Source organism: Rattus norvegicus, chromosome 2, assembly GCF_021556685.1.
Source record: "Rattus norvegicus strain SHRSP/BbbUtx chromosome 2, alternate assembly SHRSP_T2T, whole genome shotgun sequence".
In the NCBI taxonomy this organism is placed as follows: Eukaryota; Metazoa; Chordata; class Mammalia; order Rodentia; family Muridae; genus Rattus; species Rattus norvegicus.
The window spans coordinates 207,182,256-207,202,843 of record NC_141535.1 but is presented as its reverse complement, the minus strand read 5'-3'; the positions used below and the strand labels follow the sequence as shown (position 1 = coordinate 207,202,843).

General features: G+C 40.7%; 1 long non-coding RNA gene across 1 annotated transcript; it reads right to left on the bottom strand.

The window, feature by feature from the left end:
- Positions 1-299: 299 nt before the first annotated feature.
- Positions 300-13,454, bottom strand: LOC147996506 (uncharacterized). Its single transcript, XR_015676815.1, has 5 exons — positions 13,073-13,454; positions 3,835-3,934; positions 3,079-3,182; positions 1,174-1,303; positions 300-1,078 (listed from the first exon to the last, which is right to left on the bottom strand). It is a non-coding gene; the product is annotated as an uncharacterized LOC147996506 (long non-coding RNA).
- Positions 13,455-20,588: the final 7,134 nt, after the last annotated feature.

Genomic DNA, 20,588 nt, shown 5'->3' with positions numbered 1-20,588 from the left:
CTACACGGTGTGTTTTGAAAGCGTTTCCTCCAACCGCCCCTGAATTGGCAAAATGAACCTCTTATGAATCAATTTTTCCATTCTCTCAGTCCTGCTTAGGCACTATATTCTGTTGTCTGTCATCATTCTATGCCAGCCCAAAGTCAGTTGTTGGTCTTCTGAGAAGTCTGGGGGTGTCAGTCAAGAACCCTGGCACTTGGTCCTTTCCAAACCATGTCTCCAGGAGCGTTCCAGTGACTTTGATTAGAAATAAAGTAAGAGGCATATGATCATGTGATTTGTTTAGACCAGTTTTGTTTAGACCAGCTCTTTTACTGAATGTATATTGAATACGTCATATATCCTGGGCACATGCGACATGTAGCCAGCAGCTCTTTTGTTTCTATTGAAGCTAGATGTTCATCTCTCCATGGACACGGTCCAGATCCATTCGTGATATTTCATAGCCTGTCTTTTTGATCCATTTGAACAGAGGAATGGGTTTGCCAACATCTTTGAAACAGCAACAACTAAAGTAAAATATACATTTTATTTTTAAAAAAATTAGGGTATTTTGCTTAATTCCGTGTAGAATATTTGAGATGCTGCAGAGTTAATGCAACATCTCTCTTCATGGTACTGAAGTGTTACAAGGATTCAAGGAAACAACCACAGCCATGTGAGGTAGGAAAAGAAGTTAGAAATTCGATATAATGGTAACTGTCTTAGTAATACAAGAGATAAGTTTCAAGAGAGAGACATGACTGAAATGGATATACTTCATAAGAGAGATTGAACTTAAATGGTGAATTTGTAGTTCTTGTCTTTGTACAAAAATCCAGAAAATGGGCAGTCAAATGCATAACAATGAACCTTGATGTTTTCAAGGGACAACTGAATCAGAATTATCTTTTGACAAAGGCTATACTTATGATGATATTAGTAAGAGTTCCATGTGATACATGTTTACCACATGTCATGACATTACTATCAATGGCGTACAATCATAGAAAGAGTACAAACCAAAGCTGTCTGAGGACAACACCAGACTCGTTTGTGCAAGTGTCTGTGGGATCCTATTGGTAAAGGTTGTGGGCACCTGTAACAGACAAGGAACAGCTCGTTATAGTCTAAAGTAGCAGCAGAAATTGCTTGGGGACAACCCTCACCTATGTCCCTGTATTGAGGACTTACCTTCTTGTTATGACAAAACATCTGACCAAAGCAACTTAAAGGAAGAAGGGTTAATTTTGGCTCCATCATAGTTAATCCAGATGGTGAAGTCAGGGTGGCAGGAAGCATGAGGTGACTGGTCACATTGCTTCTGAAGAGGGAGCACAGATGTGTGAATATCAGAGCTTAGATGCCTTTCTTCTTTCTATTCAGTCCAGGGCCCCAGTTTATAGCATGGATGTAGCCACACTTAGAGTGACTCTTCCGACCTCACCTAATCCAATCTAGGTAACCCCTCACAGACACTCCCAGAGGCTTGTCTCCCAGATGAGTCCATGTCTTGTCACATTGCCAATCAAAATCAAATAGTACAGTCCCTAACTGGATATTTCAGATTCCCTAGGTTACCTTAGAGTAAACAGAAACACAGCAGGCTCGCTACTTGTGACTACAGCCAATCTGTATCTCCCAAACTAACTTACTGTGTGGCATAAGCCCTGGGCCACATACTACCAAGGCAAATTTTAGCATAAACCTCAATGAAGCCCATCACGAGTCCATGTAAATCTTCTTTCAATACTATTTCACATTAATTTATTCATTTGTTAAAAAAATTATGTATTGCCTGCCCACTACATGTGAGGCCCTGTAGTGACACATGAGTGGTATAAGGAAAGGCTACTTTCTCTTATGTTTGCTGGATGGATGGATGGATGGATGGATGGATGGATGGATGGATGGATTGATTGATTGTTTTTGACACATCCTTCTATACTTCCTTTTAGTTAAAAGGGGTATATTGCCTAAGAAAATGCTAAAGTTAAGTAGTAAGAGGCATGTTTTATTCAGTGTTTTCTAGTAGTTCAGAACCAAGGAAACAAATATACAGATGTTATAAATACAAATATAGATAAAATATTTGTGTGTGTGTGTGTGTGTGTGTGTGTGTGTGTGTGTGTGTGTGTGTTTTAGAATTTACTAAGTGAGCTATACAATCACGTTGGAAATGCTGAAAACCAGGACATTACTCATTCCTTGAGGTGGATATCTCAACAGTTAAAGTAGCACATGGATAGCTGTCTCTCATGTGAGGATGACCACTGCTATTACTGAGTCCACAGGCAGGGGACCTCAGTAGTCTCAATCTGGCACTGGAACCCAGAAGTTTCCTGTAGAGCCAGTGATTCTTAGTCAAGATGAATGCTTGGAAATGCTGGTTCTGACAGCAAGGACAAAAGCACCAGCAGCAGCAATGGGAGAGCATTTCAACCAACAGCAAGAGCGAAGGTCAACTGAGCAGAAAGCAAGAATGAATATCCTTCTGAAATACTATTTTAATGTAAAATGTTTTCATGCAATATGTTTTGATTGTGATTTTTCCTTCTCTAACTCCCCCCAGATTCTCCTCTCCTCCCAATTTCCTCCTCTCTCTCTCTCTCTCTCTCTCTCTCTCTCTCTCTCTCTCTCCCTCCCTCCCTCCCTCCCCTCCTCTGTTTCTCTTTCTAGCAAACCAAAACATATAAAACAAAAATCAAACAAACAATAAGATAAAAAAATGCTAAAACAAGACAAAATGAAACAAAAAGCCATACACACACACACACACACACACACACACACACACACACACACACAATATGGTAATTTGAATATGCTTGGCCCAAAGAGTTACACTATTGGAGGTGTGACCTTGTTGAAGTAGATGTGGCCTTGTTGGAGGACGTATGTTCCTGTGGAGGTGGGTTTTGAAGCTCTGCCCTGTGTTGAAGAGTCAATCTTCCCCTAGTGATCTTCAGATGAAGATGTAGAACTCTCAGCTCCTCTTGCACCATGCCTGCCTTGAGGCTGCCAAGTCCTGCCTTGATGATAATGGACTGAACCTCTGAACCTGTAATCCAGCCCCAATTAAATGTTATGGTCACCTACCTGAGCTCTGAATACTCTATGGTTCTTCTGTCTTTCCACCATCCTTCCCAAACAATAAGTCGATGTCTGTCACTGCAAAACCCCCACGAATATGGTGCTGATTTCTGAAGGTGGAAAGGGTTTGTTTCAGCTTATATATCCAGGTCCAGATAATGGGCCATCACTGAGGGAAGTCAGAACAGGAACTCAAGCAAGATAGGAACTAGAAGCCATGCAGGATGCTTCCTGGCTTGCTCTCCATGGCTTGTGCAACCTGCCCTCTTACAGCACCTAGAACCACTAGCCCAGGATGGTACAGCCCACAATGAGCTGGGCTCTCCACATCAATCTTTGATCAAGAAAATGCCCCATATTGTTGTCCTCAGGTCAGTGATGGAGGTATTTTCCCAATTGTGGTTCCCTCTTCCCTAATGTCTCTGGCTTGTATCAAATCAACATAAGACTGGCCAGCCAAAGATGGTGAGTATTACCAACAGAGTATTGTTGGCTCAGATGAGTTATAACAGCGATAAAACTTTTACTTAGTCTTCCTGGGGAGATGACAGAACCATAGAAGACAGTAAAACGAAGGTGGATCATTACGAGAGCAGATGGCACTTTTCAGATTCATCTGTTCTAGTTATCTATTGCTATTTTAGCTCACCGCCCAAGTTTGTGACTTTAAACAATAATTATTTATTTCTTCTTAGCACCCGTGGGTAAGAAATTGGGTATAATTAAGATGGCTCATCTCTGTGAAAGGCAGCTGAGACTTACCAGAAGATTTGAAGACCAAGAGCCAGCGTACCCACGTGCTTCTTCTCCACTTGACCTGAGTTCCTTTTCAAATGATAGCTTTGCTCCTTAGGCAAGCATCCTAACAGATGAGAGAAAGGGGCAGCAGCTGTATTTTTTCTCTGTTCGAACCTCAGAAGTGACCAAGCACTACCCCTATCCTAGTGGATCACATCCAGATAAATAGGATAAAGACATACAAATCACTTCTTGGTAAGGGCAAGTTAAGCCATTGGGGTAAAAGGACTGTGTATTACTTATTTTTCGATAGCCATGAGAAAACATCATAACCAAAGAAATTTACAGAATAAAGACTTTTTCTTAGGGCTTCTAGTTCCAGAAGAGTGGCGATTCAATCATGGTGGGTAACGTGGCACGGGGGGGGGGGGATGTGTGGCAGGAAGCTTACATCTTTAGTGAGAACACAAAGCAGGTAAAGGAAATGAAAATGGTGTGAGGCTTTTAATCACAAAGCCCACCCCCACTCGTCCTTCCCCTAGCAGGGTTGCACCACCTAAAGCTCCCCAAATAGTGCCACCAACTGAGACCAAGGGTTCAAATACCAAAGACTATGGGAGACGGTCCCCAAACTACTACAGATCTTGGGGAATAAACATGACTGAATGCCAATGAAGTGCCAAATAACTCAGGGTGTGTAGTAACTATGTTTTTGAGCTCCTTCCTAAATTCCAAACATGATTTCAGTAGACTGGGTCTATGTCAGAATGACTACAGTGCTACTATGCTAAATCATTATATTACTAACATCAGTAACATAGAAGCAAAGGTTTACAGAAAGATCTTCTCCATAGGATTCTAGGTTGATATTCACAGATGCAGAATTTTTTCTTATAAGATTTGTTAGGTGGGACCTGTTATTCTATGGCTCTCATTGTCCTGAGATATAGTAAGGACAGAATGCAAAATTGACTACCAGGTTCCAGCTTCTCTTAGCTTTCATTTACTGTACCCAGCCCCTCTTCCTGACTGTTGATTGATGTGGATCCTGCTTATTTAAAAACTTTGGTCTGTTGTCCCACAAGACACCATAGCTATATGAATACAGCCGAGTTCTGTCTGTATTTACTTGAGTTTTTGTTATAATTCCACTTCACTGACTAAATACGCATAAGTTTTTGGATTTTATCCACAAACTCTGACCTGCGCAAATACTTTAAAGAGAACGGTTAGTGACTCTGTTGATTCCTAATGCCCTTCCTTTTGTGACAGCCATACATCCAACTTCCCCCACAGTTTTTAAATGTTTGGTCTCTTTAATAACTATAAACACTCATTCTAGCTCTGCTTTCCTGGCTAGAATCTAACTAATAGACTTCTATATGGAAAATTCACAAAACGAACAGATATGGAGGGGAGAGAGAGTGAGAGGGAGAGGGAGAAGAAGAGAGAGAAGGAGAGGGAGAGGGAGAGGGAGAAGGAGAAGGAGAGGGAGAGGGAAAGGGAGACAATGTGAACAGCACACAGAAAAAGGGCTCCCAATTCAACTGTATTCATAAAAGAGCCAATATTAGAGTATCTGCTATTTATCTTAGCCTTGAAGATGAATCATAGGAGGGATTATGCATGTAGGTTACAAATAAATATTATTAAGATTAGTTCCCATATATCCTTTCTCTCTTGTATATATGTTAATATCACAGGACATGGAGGAGATAAAATGGTTAGAGGAAGTTTCCCTTCCATCATGTATAATCAATCTCTCTCTCTCTCTCTCTCTCTCTCTCTCTCTCTCTCTCTCTTTCTCTCTCATGTATGTGTATGTGTGTGTGTGTGTTTGTATTTTGTTTGCATGTATTTCTGTGTATCACATGTATGCAGCGTTCATGAAGTCTAGAAAAGAATAGTATAGCCCCTGGACCTAGAATTACAGTACAGACAATTGGAAACTGATGTGTAGGACTTGGGACCAAATCTTGGTCCTCAGGAATAGGGGCCAGTGTTCTTAACTGCTTTCCACTCCTCACCCCTCATTGAGACAAGATCTCACATAGCCCAGGATTACTTCTAACTCTTGTTCTTCCTTCCTCCCCTTCCCAAGCACTGAGATTATATACATGGACCACCACACACCATCTTCTTTTTCTTTTCAGTGACAAATTAATCCTAGAGAAATTATTAAGTACCTGTCTTCCTACGTATGGTTGCAGGTTTAAGTTGAACAAGGAGATAAATAAAATAAGAGCCTTACGAGACCCGGTGAGAGAGAGACCCAACCGCCTGGTCAGGTGGGCACTCCTGAGGCTGCAGAGCGGAAGAGACCAACAACACTGCTCACCCCTGCCCACATCCCTGGCCCAAGAGGAAACTCTATAAGGCCTCTGGGCTCCCGTGGGGGAGGGCCCAGGAGCGGCAGGACCCCTGCCTGAGACACCACCAGAATCTGAAGGAAACAGACCGGATAAACAGTTCTCTGCACCCAAATCCAGTGGGAGGGAGAGCTGAACCTTCAGAGAGGCAGACAAGCCTGGGAAACCAGAAGAGACTGCTCTCTGCACACACATCTCGGACGCCAGAGGAAAAAGCCAAAGACCATCTGGAACCCTGGTGCACTGAAGCTCCCGGAAGGGGCGGCACAGGTCTTCCTGGTTGCTGCCGCTGCAGAGAGCCCGTGGGCAGCACCCCACGAGCGAACTTGAGCCCCGGGACCACAGGTAAGACCAACTTTTCTGCTGCAAGAAAGCTGCCTGGTGAACTCAAGACACAGGCCCACAGGAACAGCTGAAGACCTGTAGAGAGGAAAAACTACACACCGGAAAGCAGAACACTCTGTCCCCATAACTGACTGAAAGAGAGGAAAACAGGTCTACAGCACTCCTGACACACAGGCTTATAGGTCAGTCTAGCCACTGTCAGAAATAGCAGAACAAAGTAACACTAGAGATAATCTGATGGCGAGAGGCAAGCCCAGGAACCCAAGCAACAGAAACCAAGACTACATGGCACCATCGGAGCCCAATTCTCCCATCAAAACAAACATGGAATATCCAAACACACCAGAAAAGCAAGATATAGTTTCAAAATCATATTTGATCATGATGCTGGAGGACTTCAAGAAAGACGTGAAGAACTCCCTTAGAGAACAAGTAGAAGCCTACAAAGAGGAATCGCAAAAATGCCTGAAAGAATCGCAAAAATCCCTGAAAGAATTCCAGGAAAACATAAATAAACAAGTAGAAGCCCATAGAGAGGAGACACAAAAATCCCTGAAAGAATTCCAGGAAAACACAATCAAACAGTTGAAGGAATTAAAAATGGAAATAGAAGCAATCAAGAAAGAACACATGGAAACAACCCTGGATATAGAAAACCAAAAGAAGAGACAAGGAGCTGTAGATACAAGCTTCACCAACAGAATACGAGAGATGGAAGAGAGAATCTCAGGAGCAGAAGATTCCATAGAAATCATTGACTCAACTGTCAAAGATAATGTGAAGCGGAAAAAACTACTGGTCCAAAACATACAGGAAATCCAGGACTCAATGAGAAGATCAAACCTAAGGATAATAGGTATAGAAGAGAGTGAAGACTCCCAGCTCAAAGGACCAGTAAATATCTTCAACAAAATCATAGAAGAAAACTTCCCTAACCTAAAAAAAGAGATACCCATAGACATACAAGAAGCCTACAGAACTCCAAATAGATTGGACCAGAAAAGAAACACCTCCCGTCACATAATTGTCAAAACACCAAACGCACAAAATAAAGAAAGAATATTAAAAGCAGTAAGGGAAAAAGGTCAAGTAACATATAAAGGCAGACCTATCAGAATCACACCAGACTTCTCGCCAGAAACTATGAAGGCCAGAGGATCCTGGACTGATGTCATACAGACCCTAAGAGAAAACAAATGCCAGCCCAGGTTAGTGTATCCAGCAAAACTCTCAATTAACATAGATGGAGAAACCAAGATATTCCATGACAAAACCAAATTTACACAATATCTTTCTACAAATCCAGCATTACAAAGGATAATAAATGGTAAAGCCCAACATAAGGAGGCAAGCTATACCCTAGAGAAGCAAGAAACTAATCGTCTTGGCAACAAAACAAAGAGAATGAAAGCACACAAACATAACCTCACATCCAAATATGAATATAACGGGAAGCAATAATCATTATTCCTTAATATCTCTCAACATCAATGGCCTCAACTCCCCAATAAAAAGACATAGATTAACAAACTGGATACGCAACAAGGACCCTGCATTCTGCTGCCTACAGGAAACACACCTCAGAGACAAAGACAGACACTACCTCAGAGTGAAAGGCTGGAAAACAACTTTCCAAGCAAATGGTCAGAAGAAGCAAGCTGGAGTAGCCATTCTAATATCAAATAAAATCGATTTCCAACTAAAAGTCATCAAAAAAGATAAGGAAGGACACTTCATATTCATCAAAGGAAAAATCCACCAAGATGAACTCTCAATCCTAAATATCTATGCCCCAAATACAAGGGCTCCTACATACGTAAAAGAAACCTTACTAAAGCTCAAAACACACATTGCACCTCACACAATAATAGTGGGAGATTTCAACACCCCACTCTCATCAATGGACAGATCATGGAAACAGAAATTAAACAGTGATGTCGACAGACTAAGAGAAGTCATGAGGCAAATGGACTTAACGGATATTTATAGAACATTCTATCCTAAAGCAAAAGGATATACCTTCTTCTCAGCTCCTCATGGTACTTTCTCCAAAATTGACCATATAATTGGTCAAAAAACGGGCCTCAACAGGTACAGAAAGATAGAAATAATCCCATGCGTGCTATCGGACCACCACGGCCTAAAACTGGTCTTCAATAACAATAAGGGAAGAATGCCCACATATACGTGGAAATTGAACAATGCTCTACTCAATGATAACCTGGTCAAGGAAGAAATAAAGAAAGAAATTAAAAACTTTTTAGAATTTAATGAAAATGAAGATACAACATACTCAAACTTATGGGACACAATGAAAGCTGTGCTAAGAGGAAAACGCATAGCGCTGAGTTCCTGCAGAAAGAAACAGGAAAAAGTATATGTCAGCAGCTTGACAGCACACCTAAAAGCTCTAGAACAAAAAGAAGCAAATACACCCAGGAGGAGTAGAAGGCAGGAAATAATCAAACTCAGAGCTGAAATCAACCAAGTAGAAACAAAAAGGACCATAGAAAGAATCAACAGAACCAAAAGTTGGTTCTTTGAGAAAATCAACAAGATAGATAAACCCTTAACCAGACTAACGAGAGGACACAGAGAGTGTGTCCAAATTAACAAAATCAGAAATGAAAAGGGAGACATAACTACAGATTCAGAGGAAATTCAAAAAAATCATCAGATCTTACTATAAAAACCTATATTCAACAAAATTTGAAAATCTTCAGGAAATGGACAATTTCCTAGACAGATACCAGGTATCGAAGTTAAATCAGGAACAGATAAACCAGTTAAACAACCCCATAACTCCTAAGGAAATAGAAGCAGTCATTAAAGGTCTCCCAACCAAAAAGAGCCCAGGTCCAGACAGGTTTAGTGCAGAATTCTATCAAACCTTCATAGAAGACCTCATACCAATATTATGCAAACTATTCCACAAAATTGAAACAGATGGAGCCCTACCGAATTCCTTCTACGAAGCCTCAATTACTCTTATACCTAAACCACACAAAGACACAACAAAGAAAGAGAACTTCAGACCAATTTCCCTTATGAATATCGACGCAAAAATACTCAATAAAATTCTGGCAAACCGAATTCAAGAGCACATCAAAACAATCATCCACCATGATCAAGTAGGCTTCATCCCAGGCATGCAGGGATGGTTTAATATACGGAAAACCATCAACGTGATCCATTATATAAACAAACTGAAAGAACAAAACCACATGATCATTTCATTAGATGCTGAGAAAGCATTTGACAAAATTCAACACCCCTTCATGATAAAAGTCCTGGAAAGAATAGGAATTCAAGGCCCATACCTAAACATAGTAAAAGCCATATACAGCAAACCAGTTGCTAACATTCAACTAAATGGAGAGAAACTTGAAGCAATCCCACTAAAATCAGGGACTAGACAAGGCTGCCCACTCTCTCCCTACTTATTCAATATAGTTCTTGAAGTTCTAGCCAGAGCAATCAGACAACAAAAGGAGATCAAAGGGATACAGATCGGAAAAGAAGAGGTCAAAATATCACTATTTGCAGATGACATGATAGTATATTTAAGTGATCCCAAAAGTTCCACCAGAGAACTACTAAAGCTGATAAACAACTTCAGCAAAGTGGCTGGGTATAAAATTAACTCAAATAAATCAGTTGCCTTCCTCTATACAAAAGAGAAACAAGCCGAGAAAGAAATTAGGGAAACGACACCCTTCATAATAGACCCAAATAATATAAAGTACCTCGGTGTGACTTTAACCAAGCAAGTAAAAGATCTGTACAATAAGAACTTCAAGACACTGAGGAAAGAAATTGAATAAGACCTCAGAAGATGGAAAGATCTCCGATGCTCATGGATTGGCAGGATTAATATAGTAAAAATGGCCATTTTACCAAAAGCAATCTACAGATTCAATGCAATCCCCATCAAAATGCCAATCCAATTCTTCAAAGAGTTAGACAGAACAATTTGCAAATTCATCTGGAACAACAAAAAACCCAGGATAGGTAAAGCTATCCTCAACAATAAAAGGACTTCAGGGGGAATCACTATCCCTGAACTCAAGCAGTATTACAGAGCAATAGTGATAAAAACTGCATGGTATTGGTACAGAGACAGACAGATAGACCAATGGAATAGAATTGAAGACCCAGAAATGAACCCACACACCTATGGTCACTTGATTTTTGACAAAGGAGCCAAAACCATCCAATGGAAAAAAGATAGCATTTTCAGCAAATGGTGCTGGTTCAACTGGAGGGCAACATGTAGAAGAATGCAGATCGATCCATGCTTATCACCCTGTACAAAGCTTAAGTCCAAGTGGATCAAGGACCTGCACATCAAACCAGACACACTCAAACTAATAGAAGAAAAAATAGGGAAGCATCTGGAACACATGGGCACTGGAAAAAATTTCCTGAACAAAACACCAATGGCTTATGCTCTAAGATCAAGAATCGACAAATGGGATCTCATAAAACTGCAAAGCTTCTGTAAGGCAAAGGACACTGTGGTTAGGACAAAACGGCAACCAACAGATTGGGAAAAGATCTTTACCAATCCTACAACAGATAGAGGCCTTATATCCAAAATATACAAAGAACTCAAGAAGTTAGACCGCAGGGAAACAAATAACCCTATTAAAAAATGGGGTTCAGAGCTAAACAAAGAATTCACAGCTGAGGAATGCCGAATGGCTGAGAAACACCTAAAGAAATGTTCAACATCTTTAGTCATAAGGGAAATGCAAATCAAAACAACCCTGAGATTTCACCTCACACCAGTGCGATTGGCTAAGATCAAAAACTCAGGTGACAGCAGATGCTGGCGAGGATGTGGAGAAAGAGGAACACTCCTCCATTGTTGGTGGGATTGCAGACTGGTAAAACCATTCTGGAAATCAGTCTGGAGGTTCCTCAGAAAATTGGACATTGAACTGCCTGAGGATCCAGCTATACCTCTCTTGGGCATATACCCAAAAGATGCCTCAACATATAAAAGAGACACGTGCTCCACTATGTTCATCGCAGCCTTATTTATAATAGCCAGAAACTGGAAAGAACCCAGATGCCCTTCAACAGAGGAATGGATACAGAAAATGTGGTACATCTACACAATGGAATATTACTCAGCTATCAAAAACAATGACTTTATGAAATTCGTAGGCAAATGGTTGGAACTGGAAAATATCATCCTGAGTGAGCTAACCCAATCACAGAAAGACATACATGGTATGCACTCATTGATAAGTGGCTATTAGCCCAAATGCTTGAATTACCCTAGATCCCTAGAACAAACGAAACTCAAGACGGATGATCAAAATGTGAATGCTTCACTCCTTCTTTAAATGAGGAAAAAGAATACCCTTGGCAGGGAAGAGAGAGGCAAAGATTAAAACAGAGACTGAAGGAACACCCATTCAGAGCCTGCCCCACATGTGGCCCATACATATACAGCCACCCAATTAGACAAGATGGATGAAGCAAAGAAGTGCAGACCAACAGGAGCCGGATGTAGATCGCTCCTGAGAGACACAGCCAGAATACAGCAAATACAGAGGCGAATGCCAGCAGCAAACCACTGAACTGAGAATAGGTCCCCTATTGAAGGAATCAGAGAAAGAACTGGAAGAGCTTGAAGGGGCTCGAGACCCCAAAAGTACAACAATGCCAAGCAACCAGAGCTTCCAGGGACTAAGCCACTACCTAAAGACTATACATGAACTGACCCTGGACTCTGACCCCATAGGTAGCAATGAATATCCTAGTAAGAGCACCAGTGGAAGGGGAAGCCCTGGGTCCTGCTAAGACTGAACCCCCAGTGAACTAGTCTGTTGGGGGGAGGGCGGCAATGGGGGGAGGGTTGGGAGGGGAACACCCATAAGGAAGGGGAGGGGGGAGGGGGATGTTTGCCCGGAAACCGGGAAAGGGAATAACACTCGAAATGTATATAAGAAATTCTCAAGTTAATAAAAAAAAAAACTAAGAGCCTTACTAAGAATTTACAATCCAATGAAGAAGATACCTAAAGGGTTGATAACTCTAATTAAAGGTAAAAAACTTTAGAGATGGGGTAAGAGGTGTTCCAAGGCAATAGATAAGAGTTTAGAACAAAATTAATTACATTATGCTCTTTCCAAGTCTTTAAATAAGGTCAAGAGAATATAGTACATTACCTCATTCACCAAATATTTAATTTACTTAAATGTTTGATTACAGGAATAAACGATCATATTTTCTCAAGGTACAGTGCATTACCCACATAGCCACACCTGAAGCTGTGCACTGACAATGGGAGCCTCTATTCTGAGAGCATTAGGAACCAAAAATCAGCAGGAGACAAAGTGATGTCTACCTAGCACACAACTTGTGGAGAAGAACACTGTGTCTGCACGCCCCCTGTAGACCCTGGTAAAGGAAAGTAGTTTTCTTCTATTCAAAATGCTTTGGGATGTGAAACTTGAAGCCCTCTAAAGCCAGAGTCACAAAGAGAGGAAGTTTGTCTTGGCAGTGGACTGATCTACAATAACAGTGATACTCACAAGCAGTGTTGGGTCCTGAAGGTCAAAAAGCCACACCTTAGTTCGTGGGTCCATTTAATACACAAATGAAACAACGCACTCCAGACCTTAGAGAATGACTTGGCTAACAAACCAAGAATAACAGTGAGTATCTGCTAGAAAATGCTTCCTCCAGAGATGAAGGAGCAGAGGAAACCAGCTTCTGTTTGGGAGAACAGGTTCTTCTGTGCTCATGTTTGTCTGCTACTCTCTAGTCTAGCTGATGGAAAGCCGTGAGACAGAACATTTCTGATTCTTGCTGGCAGGAGCCAGAGAGCTCCACCTCCCAGATATCCCTCCGGGCACTCTGCTCCCACTTTGCAGCGATGTGGCAAGTACCTGCCTCTTGCTCCATCCTCATCCCAAGACCAGAGCTCCCCTTGGACAGAACTGCTATTCTTCATTGCAAAATAACTCCGTAAGTCTAAGCCAAGCCTAATCCTGAAACACCAATAACGTTCAAGAATTCTATCTCATAGAACATCTCACCACCATCACCTTAAACCTTTGTTTGAACCATACTATTGGTCCATAATATATGGAAAAAGAGCCAAAACCACAAAAGTAGCCGAGTCTCTCTCTCTCTCTCTCTCTCTCTCTCTCTCTCTCTCTCTCTCTCTCTCTCTCTCTCTCTCACACACACACACACACACACACACACACACAGAGGGGGGGTGCTGTGCTTACAAACTGAGTGCCTCTATGGAGCAGGACCAGCAGCACTGTGAAATAGAGACCCTTCCCAACACAGGCTGCTTTGTAGAAATCTGCACGCCATAAATGCATGACGTCGTGCTGAGCAGTTTACAATAGCTGACAACCCACAAAGCAAAGGCCAATCTGGCCACAAAGTCAATAGAGCTTATGTTGAGAAATTCTGCTTTAAACGAAGCACACATGAACTGAAATATCTAAAAATTCTCAGAGGTAGAATTCCTATCCTCTTAATGTGAAGTTTGGGGAAAGGTTAAAAAGAATAAGACAAGTTAGTATAAAATTGAATGCACTGAAATATATTAAATTAAAAATTGCATATGTGTTTTAAAATGGCATCTGTCTATGTAGTAGAGGCTGGCCCTCAACTCATGATTCTCCTTCTTCTGCCTTCACACCAGTGGATTGTCATTACTGAAGAATTCACAAATCTGTCAATGTCTAAACGACACTGGAATGTATTAAATTAGCTAAGCATGATAACAACATGTAATATGAAAAAGAAATTAAAAGACAAGAAGAACAAAGGTATTAGGAGTAATGTCATTCTGGAAGGCTACAGAGACATGATACATGTGTTTAAACTGTGAAGGCCAGGGCTGGAGAAATGGCTTAATGGCTAAGAATACTTGCTGCTCTCCCAGAAGACTGGAGTTCAATTCCCAGCATACACATGGTGGTTCACAACCACCTGTAACTCCAGTTCCAGGACATCAAATGTCTCCTTCCGGCCTTTTCAGAAACCAGGCATGCATATGATACACAGATATACATATAGGCCAAAATAAAATAATTTTAAGTTAAAAATAAGTATAAAGATTATAATTACTAATTAAAAGAGTATAATAAGTAGAAACAAAATTAACTAAGACAAATTCTGTATTTAGATAGATTACTGTCAATCAGGGGAATATTGCATGGCAGAAAGGAAGCCTCTATGAAACACTAAATAAAGACAAAATACCTAAAATGTTTTCTAAACATTTTCATTGTCAGAACACTGTCTTCAAACCTTTATAAGGTATTGTACCGTTATTTTCTGGAATCCTTTGCAGCCAGTAAGAAATCTTCTAACAATGTGACCTTGAATTTATAAATGCATTAGTGAGCATTCTCTGAGAGCCAGAACTAAAAGGATGGATAGATAGATAGATAGATAGATAGATAGATAGATAGATAGACAGACAGACAGATTATACATGGATAGATTTTAGCTAAATAGTGAGTAGATGATAGAGGTAAATAGAAAGATGGAAGTAGGTGGATAGATAACTAAAAGATGGGTACTTAATGATAGGTTATAAATTATAGATAGATAGATAGATAGATAGATAGATAGATAGATAGATAGATACATACATACATACATACATACATACATACATACATACATAGATACATAGATAGATACATAGATAGATAGATACATAGATAGATAGATAGATAGATAGATAGATAGATAGATACATACATACATACATACATACATACATACATGCATACATACATACATACATACATACATAGATAGATAGATAGATAGATAGATACATACATACATACATACATACATACATACATAGATAGATAGATAGATAGATAGATAGATAGATAGATAGATACATACATACATACATACATACATACATACATACATAGATACATAGATACATAGATACATAGATAGATAGATAGATAGATAGATAGATAGATAGATAGATAGATAGATACATAGATAGATAGATAGATAGATAGATAGATAGATAGATAGATAGATAGATAGATTAGATAGACTGATAGGCTGAGAAAGAAGTAGCAGATGATAGCTGTTTATATGATAGATACATATATGTATACATACATACATACATTCATACAAGAATAGGGTTTATTGTGGGAACAAGCACATTACATACTTGAGTATGAATGGTCCCAGAACAGACTGTCTGTGGAGTAAAGACTGGAACAGTAGCAAAATGGCTCAGTGAAACCTAAAGCCCTTAGCAAAAGGAAAGTAAGAACTCCCAGGCCACAACCAAAGGCCTGTGCTTCAGAGTACAAATATTGAGTTCAAAGGCAGAAAACCCTGAGCGCTGATGTCCAAAGGTGGAAGAAGGGTGTTCCTGGACCAGAGAAATAAAAGAGAATTAGTCCTTCTGCCTTGCTATTCTACCTGGGCCTGGAATGTTACTCACTCTCACTGAAGACAGTCTCTGCACTCAATCCCCTGACTCAGTCTCATACAATATCACTCACGGACACACCCAGGAGCGATGCTTTAGCTCTCTAAGTAGCCCTTAATCCTGAAAGCTGACATGTAAAATTAATCATACCGGGAGATGCAGAAAGCATACGCTAGCAAGCTTTAATCTAATGACATAGATAGAATCCTATGCCTGATCTCACAAACAAGAAACAGGTCTATGCATATTAATGTAATCACAGAAGAAGTTCTACAGAAATGTTTATAAAGCTACCATCCATCTAGACACAAGTTCTTGAGGAAAGGTCATAAAGGGAAGACAAAAGAGAAAGCACACATTCTAATTCATTTAGTCTAGAGATAGTTTAAAGCCCAGATTATAGAGGGTCATACCTGTAACCCAACACTTGGAAGCTGAACACTAATTCAAGGTCATCTTCAGCTCCATAAAACCTTCGAGTGTTCTGAACATTCCCTCCCTGTTTTTCCACACCCCTGTCTACCTTTCCCCAAGCATGAATGAATCAAAGACAAATTTGGAAAAAATTCAGTCTTGATGAGTAGGAATGTAGCTCTTGTCTTTATTGCACTTGTTTTTATTTTTAATTAATTAATTAATTAAAACCCCAAACACTGTCCCCCCCTTTTGGTCCTTGCCTCACCAAGTCCTTCCATCAATCCTGTCTTGGCTTCTCATCTGAGAGATGGGACCCCCTTGGGTATCCCCCTACCCTGGAACATCAAGTCTCTTCCATATTAGGTGCATCCTCTCCCACTGAGGCCAGAAAGGGCAGCCATAAAAACTGAGCTGCCTATCTGCTACATATGTACAGGGATGGGAGGAGGGGTGTGCTCATTCCAGCCCCTGTATGTTCACGGGTGGGTGGTTCAGATTCTGAGAGATCCCAGGGGTCCACATTTGTTAGCGCTGTTAATCTTCCTGTGGTGTTCTCATATACTCCAGAGCCTTCAATCCTTCCCCCTACTCTTCCATAAGTGTCCCTGACCTCCTTCTAATGTTTGGCTGTGGGTATCTGTTTTCGTTTCAACATGCTGCTGGGTAGAGCCTCTCAGAGGACCGTTAGGCTGGGCTCCTGTCCGCAAGCATAACACCGACCGTCATTAATAATATCAGGAACTGGTGTTTGCCCATGGGCTGGGTTTTGAGTTGGGCCAGTTATTGGTTGGCCTTTCCTTCAATCTCTGCTCCACCCCTGCATTTCTTTTAGACAGGACAAATTTGGGGTAGAAAGTTTTTTATGTGGGTTGGTTCCCTATCCTTCCACTAGGGGCCCTGCCTGGCTTCAGGGAGGTGGCCTCAGCAGGTTCCATGTCCCCACTGTTACCACATACCTAAGCAGCATTGATTCCTGGGAGCCTCCCCTCTCCCAGGTCTCTGGGACTTCCTAGAGATTCTCCACCCCACATACCCAGCAGATGCAGATTTCCATTCACTCTCCTGTCCCTCTGGGACTCTCTCCTGTCTCTCCCCACACCTGATCCTGCCTCCCTAGTCCCTTCCCCCTTCCCCTCCCTTTGTCCTCCCAATTCCCTACCTCCCTCTGCCCCCTATGATTATTTTGTTTCCCCTCCTAAGTGTGATTCAAGCACCCTTACTTGTGCCTTCCTTCTTGTTTAACTTCTTTGGGTCTATGGGGTGTATCATGGGTATTCTGTACTTTATGGTAAATATCCACTTATCATTGAGTGCATACCATGCCTGTCCTTTGGGATCTGGGTTACCTCACTCAGGATGATATTTTCTAGTTCTTTACATTTGCCTGCAATCTTTATGATGTTCTTATTTTTAATAGTTGTATAGTATTCCATTGTATAAATGAACCACATTTTCTATATCCATTCTTCAGTTGAGAGATATCTGGTTGTCTCCAGTTTCTGGCTATTATGAATAAAGCTGCTGTAAATGTAGTGGAGTATCTTTTGGGTATATACCCAGGAGCAGTATAGCTGGGTCTTCATGTAGAACTATTTCCAATTTTTCTGAGGAAGTGCTAGATTGGTTTGCAGTCCCACCAACATTGGAGGCATGTTCTCCTTTCTCCACATCCTCACCAGCATATGCTGTCCCTTGAGTTTTTGGTCTTAGCCATTCTGATTGGTTTTCATTTTCATTTCCTTGACAACTAAGGATGTTGAGCATTTCTTTAAGTGCTTCAGCCCTTCAAGATGCCTCTGTGGAGAATTCTGTTTAGTTCTGTGCCCCATTTTTTAATTGGGTTATTTGGTTTGTTGAAGTTAACTTCTTGAGTTCTTTATATATTTTGGATATTAGCCTTCTGTCAGATGTTGGATTCATGAAGATCTTCTCCCAATCTGTAGGCTGCTGTTTTGTCCTGTTGACAGTGTCCTTTGCCTTACAGACACTGAGTTTCATGAGGTCCCATTCCATTTTTGACCTTTGGGCCTGAACCATATAAAATTAACTCAAAGAAATGAGTAGCCCTCTTTCATACAAATGATAAATGGGCTGAGGACAAAATTAGGGAAACAACAGTTTATGATAGCCATAGATAATATAAAATGTTTTGGGGGAAACTCTAACAAGCAAGTTAAAAATCTGTATGACAAGAACAATTCTCAACTTTATATGGAAAAACAAACAAACAAACAAAAACCCAAGATAGCCAAAACAGCCCTGAACAATAAAAGAACCTCTGGAAGAATCACAATCCCAGACCTCAACCTGTACTATAGAGCAATAGTGATAAAAACTGCATGGTATTGGTACAGAAGCAGACAGGTTGATCAATGGAATCAAGTCAAAAACAAAAAAATAAATCCACATACTTATGGACACTGGATTTTTGACAAAGAAGCCAAAAATATATAATGGGAAATAAAACTTCTTGAACAAATGTTGCTGGTCTAACTTGCTGTCTGCTTGTAGAAGAATGCAAGTAGGTCCACATTTACCACCTGTACAAAACTCAAGCCCAAGTAGATCAAGGACCTCAACATAAAACAAGATACACGAAACCTAATAGAAAAGAAAGTGAAAACAATATCTGAACATGGTACAGGAGACAATTTCTTGAGCAATTATTATTTATACTAGAACAAAACATGATGACACATGACTGTAGTCCCTTCACTTAAAAGATTGAGACAGGCTGATCATGGGTTTGAGGCTATCCTGGGCTATGGAAGGAGTGCCAGGCCAGCCAAAACCTATATTCAAAATAAGCAAACATACAAGCAACTAGAGAGAGCTCTGAGGGACAAAGGAGTCACTGCTTTTTGGGATTTTTGGTTGAGTTTATCTCACCAATCTACAGGTGTTTCTGGGCCTTGTTCAGTTGAAGAAACTCAGATTTTGGTATAGAGTACACGGTTATAAACCCATTTTTTCCCAGCTCAAAATCCACAAAACCATAAACTGGGTCTTTTAAAACTATAAGTCTATATGGTTGGGAATGAGGTCTCAAAATGTTCCCATTTGCTTTCAACATCAGCAACTCATGAAGGACCAATTGGCTCACAAATCTGACCCTAATATGGCTTTGTTGTCCTTGTTGATTCTGCTTTCTTCTTTACATTTTCCTTTAGGGGTTTTGTGTATGCACCTGCATGAGTGTCTGTGTGCATAGGCATGTGAAGGGCCAGACGTTGATGTTGGTGTCTTTCTCCATCACTCTCCAACATACTTTTTAAGATAGGGCCACTCACTGGACCTGCTCAGTGACTAGTCAGGCTAGCTAGCAGTCTCCAGGGATCTTCCTGTTTCCCTTCCTTGGCACTGGTATTACTAGTATGCATTGCCTTGTCTGTTTTGGTTGGTTGGTTGGAGTGCTGGGAATCAAACTCAAGTGCTCATACTTGAAGCAAGTACATTAGTGCCTGAGCCATCTCCTGTCCATCATTAATCTTTTGGTTTTTTTGAGACAGGGCCTTACCATGTGACTGGGTTAGTCTAAAGCCAACATCTTCCTATATCTGCTTCTGAGTGCTAGGGTTACAGGTCTGCACCGCCAAGCCCATCTCCACTGAATCTCTATATGCAGCTCTGAGTGAGTCCTCAATCTCTGAGTATGAATTTCCTTCTCAATAAAAATAATAATGCAAGTCTCCAGAATGTTGACATTATGAAATGGAATGATGTTCAAATGTCTAAGGCTGTCACTTGGCATAACTGTTGCATCTGTTAGTTCTAAATCTTTCATCCTGCAACAGTATTCTAAGAGACCTCAAACCAGCTAACAACTGGTCCTCCTCAAAAGAAACCTTATCCTGTGAGCCATCCCCACCAGTTTCTGAGTTGGTGAAGCAACATCCTGACTACTTCACTATTTCTGTGCTGACAAAATGGTAATTTAGATTCTGAAATAGAGTATGTGGTGGGTATTATTAACACCTACCAGGACTCAGTATGGCAACTAAAACTGAAGCCAGTTATCCTGGACTTTGAGAGAGTTAGTTATACTGCCAGCATGTGCATCTTAAAACATTCTCTTCGATGTTTCAATACTACTGACTGATGTAGAAAAGAGGAGACAACTTGCAGTGTGCCATAAAGATATAAGCCCTGGCCACACTGTCCTTTACATAATAGAATAAAGTCCA